Below are 7,777 nucleotides of genomic sequence, written 5' to 3'. Positions count from 1 at the left end.
GCTCGTTCTTTCGAACTAACTTCTTTCTCTTTTACAGGTCCTTCGGGACCTGCGAGAGGTTACAAAGTGGGCTGATCCTTGCGGAGCAAGATCGCAAGGGCGAGGCAACGCAAGCTAAGTTCGCGTCTTTGCCACAAGGGTGACTCACGACTTAGGCAACGCAAGCTAAGTTTGCGTCTTTGGCCGCAAGGGTGCCGCACGACTTAGACAATCCCAGCTAAGGTCGTGACATTGTGGTATCAGAACGGGCAAGCTCTTCGATCGAACAGCAAACGAACTTCGCAACTTCGCCATGGCAAAGCATCATGGCGAATCAAGCAAGACGGGGCAAGCCGGAACCTTGCCCCAAGCAGCCGCAGGTGGGCTGCATGTGCACACTCGCTCTCATGCTGTTGGAGCCGCTCACGAGGACCACGGCAGCGAACAGGATGAGCGAGAAGTTGGCAACTCTCCGTGAGCGGAGGAAGCGCAATCTGGTGCGCTAACTGGGAAAAAGAGTCATAAGGAGAGACTCACGACGGCGGAAACCCGCCTGGATGTTCTGGAAGCGAGCATGGAGGAACTCTACCATGGCCAACAAAGACTTGTTGGGGTAGAGAGCTCGCAAGAGGAAGCGGAGTCTAGGATCGACAAGGTCGAGGCCCTAGTCGACCGACTGTCTGATGACACCAAGGACTCCGTGCTGCACTTACAAGATGTTGTGGCGGAACTTACCGCAAAGGTGGCCATGCTCACAAGAACGCTAAATGCGGGAGGAGGCAACACCCGCGCTACACCGCCACAAAATTTGAGGGCACCTGAGCCCCATGGATATGGAGGGGCCAGAGATGCCAAGGAGCTCGAGAACTTTCTGTTCGACATGGAGCAATACTTCCGAGCTACGAGGCCCGATTCTGAAGATACCAAAGTTTCTATAGCAACAATGTATCTAAATGGAGATGCGAAACTTTGGTGGCGAACTCGTTGGGAGGAGATCCAACAAGGTCGGTGTCGAGTCGACACATGGGAGGACTTGAAGCGGGAGTTGAGAACTCAGTTCCTACCGGAGAATACAAAGTTCGTCGCAAGAAGGAAGTTGAGACAACTCCGCCAAAGTACCACCATCCGAGACTATATGAAGCAGTTTTCTGCACTAATGCTGGACATACAGGATATGTTTGAGAAAGACAAGTTGTTCAGCTTCCTTGATGGTTTGAAACCATGGGCTCAACAGGAGCTGAATCGAAGGAATGTTACCGACGTGGTCGAGGCAATTGCAGCTGCAGAAAGGCTCACCGACTTCGTTTCCTTCGAAGACCCGGCGAGAAGGAAACAATCTTCAAGCAATCACCCTCCAAAACATTCTCAAGGGAAGGAGCTCGGGGGCGAACAGAAGAAGAAGAGCTCCCACAAAGGGCCGAACCCGAAAGGCAAGGCCTCAAAACCTGGAGGATGCTTCTTGTGCGGAGGACCGCACATGGTAAGGGAGTGCCCACAGAAACAGGCACTCAATGCATTAACGGCTTCCATCCACCCCCCCCGATCGGACAAGGGCAAAGCTGTTGCTCTTAGTTCGAGCAGTTCAGAATCCAGCAGTGACGATGAAGAGTCGCAAGGACCCCGAATGGGAGCAATGCGTTTGTTGAACGCTATGCGGGGTCAAGTGGGGGAGAACATGAAGACAAAGGCACAAAAAGCAGGAAGTAGTGAACTGATGTATGTGGACATCAAGCTGAATGGCCAAACGACCCGTGCAATGGTGGACACGGGCGCTACCCACAACTTCATAGCCGATCGTGAAGCACAGCGACTTGGGTTGACATTGGAGAAGAGCCCAAGCCGAATGAAGGCGGTGAACTCGGAGGCAAGGCGAATCTTTGGGTTGGCGAAGGGAGTTCCTATCAAAATCGGGACTTGGAGCGGAAACACCAACATGATGGCCGTGCCACTGGACGACTTCCAAGTGATTCTTGGAATGGAGTTTATGCACGCGGCAAAGTTGGTGCCGATGCCGTTCTTGAATTCCCTATGTATGATGGGAGGCGATGACCCCTGCGTGGTTCCCGTCTCTCGGAGAGGAACCAAGGAGCCCCAACACATTTCGGCATTACAATTGAAGAAAGGGGTGCGAAAGGGCGAACTGACATTCGTGGCTGCTATGAAGCTAGAGCCACTCAACGAAGAGGCCATTCAAGAACCTGCTGTGGTGGCGAATGTCCTGAAGGAGTTCAAAGACGTTATGCCACCCGAGTTGCCGAAGACTCTTCCTCCACGCAGAGGCGTGGATCACAGTATCGAGCTGGAGCCAGGAGTGAAGCCTCCAGCAAGACCACCCTACCGTATGCCTCCACCAGAGTTGGCAGAACTCAGAAAGCAGTTAGGTGAACTGCTAAGCGGTGGTCTCATCCGCATCTCAAAAGCACCTTTCGGAGCTCCAGTTCTCTTCCAGAAGAAACAAGATGGGAGCCTCCGATTATGCGTCGACTACCGAGCCCTCAACAAAGTAACAGTGAAGAACAAGTATCCCATCCCGCTCATCGCGGACTTGTTCGACCAACTGGGCAAGGCCAAGTATTTCTCAAAACTCGACCTTCGGTCGGGATATTAGCAGGTGCGCATTGCTGAAGGCGACGAAGCAAAGACTACTTGTGTGACCAGATATGGAGCGTTTGAGTTCTTGGTGATGCCTTTCGGCTTAACCAACACTCCGGCCACATTCTGTACTCTCATGAACCAGCTATTCAAGGAGTATTTGGATAAGTTCATGGTCATCTACTTGGACGATATTGTCGTCTACAGCCAAACGCTCGAGGAGCACGTCAAGCACCTTCGGACGATTTTCAAGGTTCTCAGGGAGAACACTTTGTTCGTAAAAAGGGAGAAATGCTACTTTGCTCAAACTGAGATCCTATTCTCGGGGCATCGAATCGGTGATGGCTCCATTCGGATAGATAAGTCGAAGGTGCAAGCAGTTGCGGAATGGCGAACTCCAAAGAAGGTGCCAGAGTTGAGATCCTTCCTTGGTTTCGTCAACTACTACCGACGCTTCATTGCTGGATACTCGAAGCGGGCAACCCCACTGACGGAGTTGCTGAAGAAGGAGCAGCCTTGGAAGTGGTCTGACAAATGTGAGATAGCATTCCAAGATCTGAAGGCTGCTGTTCTGGAAGAACCAGTGCTCAAATTGCCAAACTATGGAGAGCCCTTTGAAGTCCATACAGATGCTTCGGACTTTGCTATTGGTGGAGTATGTTGGGAAATCATGGGGAGCGACATCATATGCGCAGCGGAAGAACAAGAAAACAAAAATCCCCGATTCCCAAAAAGATATTCGTCGTCGTGCGAAGATTGGTGAGCAAAAGTCCGCAAAACACAAAACTGCGTATAGAGATTGTGTTACCTAGGGAGATCGTATATCCCTGTTTTCTTGCAGATCCTTAGGAGAGGGTGAAGGAGGTCAAGCGTCCTCCTCTCTAGCGGTGATCCACACAGTAGGGTTGCGACGACCCTCCTCAAAACTCCAGGCCTACTCTGAGGTAGAGAGGGAGAGGAGAATAGGAAAGGCAAGCAAAGACTCTAGCCTATGAGGCTATGAATCCCTCCTATTTATAGAGATCCCATGTCAAACCCTAATGGGTCCTTCCCTAGTGGGTATTGGATCTGCATCCAATAAGACAAGGGCTCCGTCGGATATCTCATATCCGAACCTCTACTCATCGCAATGCCTACCATATGTGTGTGACCTTTTAGGCCCAATATCGAGCTGGCCGTGAGTCATACCTATTAGAACTCCTTCTAACTCAGTGAATTATTATCTCTGTAATAATTCACTCGACTCATCGACTACGGACGTACTAGGCCACTACGCCGTAGTCCCCAGACGATACAGGGGAATCCAATCCATTGGACCTGTCTGTCCTCAGTTACCATGTACCTATAATCCCTCATCCATCTAATATCCCAAAGACTGTATATCGAGCATGGTGCTGTCAGACCCATACGGTTTCTACTCAAGTCTCGCTCTAATCGGATTCTCCCGGAGAACTCTTTCTCTCTCAACCCGAATGACCCTGGCCAGAGATTTGTCTGAGCAAGAACACATGGGATATTCCTCTCATGACGCCGAGAGTGGATAATCCTCTATCGATACTCAATAGCCCTCGTAAGGTCGACTACCACTCCCAATGACCAGTTGTACTAGATCTGGGACAGCCAAACCTATAAGTCTGGTATCAAAGAGTGGAGCACTCATACAGGACATCCTTGGTGTCTCAAGTCTAAGGACCAGATACACCACTAGGACTACGGAATCGCTGTCTGACAATAAGGCATCATCAACCATCCAGCATTCCGTAAGCGGATCAATCAGTGAACTCATTCTCCAATGAGCACCTGTACTGTATCCCTAGTGTCCCTACACGAGCAGCTATGAGACCAGCTGCATCCATCATATGGACGGGTATACAGCACACCAGTCTATCCGGTTATCACGATGTCCCTCTCGAGTAACCTATGACCGGGATTATTTAGGATATGTGTTTAAAGGTGAATCGATCTCATTATCATGATCTCATCACGATCCGATTCCCATTGCACAAATCCAAGGACATCACAATATATATATGCATTTATGCAATAGTTATAAAGTGATATACGCCAAAATATAATAAGCAAAAAGATTCTGTATCAAGTCACACGTGCCATCACTCACGTGATTGGCTTGCTGGGCACCTATGACTAGTAGAGTACTCATGCAAGAAGGTCATCCGGTGGCCTACGAGAGCCGCAAACTCAACGAGACCGAGAGGCGGTATCCAGTGCATGAGAAGGAGATGACAGCGGTGATCCACTACCTACGAGTTTGGCGACACTACCTCCTCGGGTCGCAATTTGTGCTGAGGACAGACAACATTGCCCTGAGCTATTTCCAAACTCAGAAGAAACTCTCCCCAAAGCAGGCCCGGTGGCAGGACTTCTTGGCTGAATTTGATATGGCAATGGAATAAAAGCCTGGGAAGGCGAATGTCATGGCCGATGCGTTGAGTCGGAAAGTGGAATGCGTGAATGCTACACAACTAGAGGGCAAAGGCCAAGCAAGTCAGTTGCACTCCAACTTCCTTTCCCGAATCAAGAATGGACTGTATAGTGATCCCCAGGCAGTTATCCTGATGCAGCTCATCAAAGAAGGCAAGGCACGACGATTTTAGGTCCAGGAGGGTCTTGTTTACACAAAAGGGAATAGGGTTTATGTTCCCCAAGTGGACAATTTAAGGCGTGAACTCTTAAAAGAGTGTCACGATTCCCTTTGGGCTGGACACCCCGGCATTCACAGAACGTTGGCTCTCGTAGAGAGGGCCTTTTACTGGCCAAAAATAGGGATTGATGTGGAGGAGTATGTTCGAACATGCCTTACTTGCCAACAAGACAAGGTGGAGGAGCGGAAGCCGGTGGGACTTTTGGAGCCGCTGCCCGTACCAGAAAGGCCATGGGAGAGCATTTCTTTAGACTTCATATCAAGCTTGCCACCTGTAGGGGGACTCGGATCGATACTCGTGGTGGTCGATCGATTTTCGAAGTATGCAACTTTCATTGCTGCTCCCCTACACTGTTCAGTAGAATAGGCGGCCAAACTGATGATGAGGGATGTAGTGAAGTATTGGGGAGTCCCACATAATATCATTAGTGATCGAGACGCTCGGTTTCTGGGACGATTTTGGATCGAGCTATTCAAATTGTTGGGATCAAAGTTATACTTCTCTACAAGCCTCCACCCCCAGACGGATGGTCAGACGAAAAGAATAAACTCGCTCTTGGAGCAATATCTCCTGCACTACGTGAGTGCCAATCAACGAGATTGGGTGAAACTGTTGGACATTGCCCAATTCTCCTACAACTTGCAGCGGAGCTCTGCGTCCAACAAGAGCCCCTTCGAAATTATCACAGGACAACAACCGTCGACTCCGCACACCATGGCTATTGGGTATACTGGAAGTAGTCCTTCAGCCTATCATTTCGCAAAGGAGTGGCATCGAAATGCAGATATTGCGTGGGCTTACTTGGAGAAGGCGACAAAGAGGATGAAGAAGTGGGACGACTTGGGAAGGCGACCGCAAGAGTTCAAAGTTAGCGATTTGGTGTTGGTAAAGCTCCAACCAGCATCACTCCAATTCTTCAGGAACATAGTTCACAAAGGATTGGTGCGTAAGTATGAAGGGCCCTTCCCAATTATCAGCAGGGTAGGCAATGTTTCTTACAAGTTGCAGCTGCCGGCGTGATTCAAAATTCACAACGTTCTTCACGCCAACAACCTGAAGGCCTACCATTCGGATCCGCAAGATGCTTCTCGAAGTGTTCCATCTCGGCTACCTCCCATCACAGCCTCCTACGAGAAGCGAGTGGAAACCATTCTGGCGGATCGCAAGATAAAGCTACCCAACGGAGCGGAGCAAACAGAGTACTTGGTGAAGTGGCGAAAGCTTCCCCGAACTGAAGCCAGTAGGGAGCCTAAAGACGCCCTACGACATGAAGAAGAAGTCATCAACAACTACCAACAAGCGTCGACGAGGGCGTCGACAGTTTAAGCGGGGGAGAATGTCAGGAACGGTCGTCGCGCACCCGCAACAACTTCGTTCAACGAATCGTTCGTCGCTCACACCCGCATGTACAGCTGGTTGACAGCATGTTTTCTCATGGTTTTGGGTCATTTTACTTATAAATATGTAAGTTCGAACAAGCTGCAGCGTTGCAAAGCGACCGCTCACTGAACCGAGCAAAACAGCCCCAAAACAGCTCCGTTTTCGCGTGCCACGGGAGGTGAGCGGAGAGCTGCCTCCGCTCACCAAAATGTCAGCCATCTCAGACCCTAGGAATCCCCCGGGTGGCACATGGCTGGATGGGGCTTCGGTTATATACCGGGCGTTGAACACTCTTTCGCAAGTTCGCACGTGACCTTTACGGGAACTTGGTTTTGCGCTCGGGACCAGGTGAGCGGCTGTTTGTGTGCTTGCAGCTGTTCGTTCATCCTTGAAAGCCTTGTTTTTCTCCCTCTCCCTCTTTTCTCTTGTGCACACAAGGTGTTCGTCGAATTGCTTGTAAAGCTTCCCTTTTCGCGAGACTTCGGGACTTGTCCGTGCTAGTCATAGGTGCCCAGCAAGCCAATCACGTGAGTGATGGCATGTGTGACTTGATACAGAATCTTTTTGCTTATTATATTTTAGCGTATATCACTTTATAACTATTGCATAAATGCATATATATATTGTGATGTCCTTGGATTTGTGCAATGGGAATCGGATCGTGATGAGATCACGATAATGAGATCGATTCACCTTTAAACACATATCCTAAATAATCCCGGTCATAGGTTACTCGAGAGGGACATCGTGATAACCGGATAGACTGGTGTGCTGTATACCCGTCCATATAATGGATGCAGCTAGTCTCATAGCTGCTCGTGTAGGGACACTAGGGATACAGTACAGGTGCTCATTGGAGAATGAGTTCACTGATTGATCCGCTTACGGAATGCTGGATGGTTGATGATGCCTTATTGTCAGACAGCGATTCCGTAGTCCTAGTGGTGTATCTGGTCCTTAGACTTGAGACACCAAGGATGTCCTGTATGAGTGCTCCACTCTTTGATACCAGACTTATAGGTTTGGCTATCCCAGATCTAGTACAGCTGGTCATTGGGAGTGGTAGTCGACCTTACGAGGGCTATTGAGTGTCGATAGAGGATCATCCACTGTCGGCGTCATGAGAGGAATATCCCATGTGTTCTTGCTCAGACAAATCCCTG

Source organism: Musa acuminata, chromosome BXJ3-10, assembly GCF_036884655.1.
Source record: "Musa acuminata AAA Group cultivar baxijiao chromosome BXJ3-10, Cavendish_Baxijiao_AAA, whole genome shotgun sequence".
In the NCBI taxonomy this organism is placed as follows: Eukaryota; Viridiplantae; Streptophyta; class Magnoliopsida; order Zingiberales; family Musaceae; genus Musa; species Musa acuminata.
Note: the sequence above shows the minus strand (reverse complement) of the source record.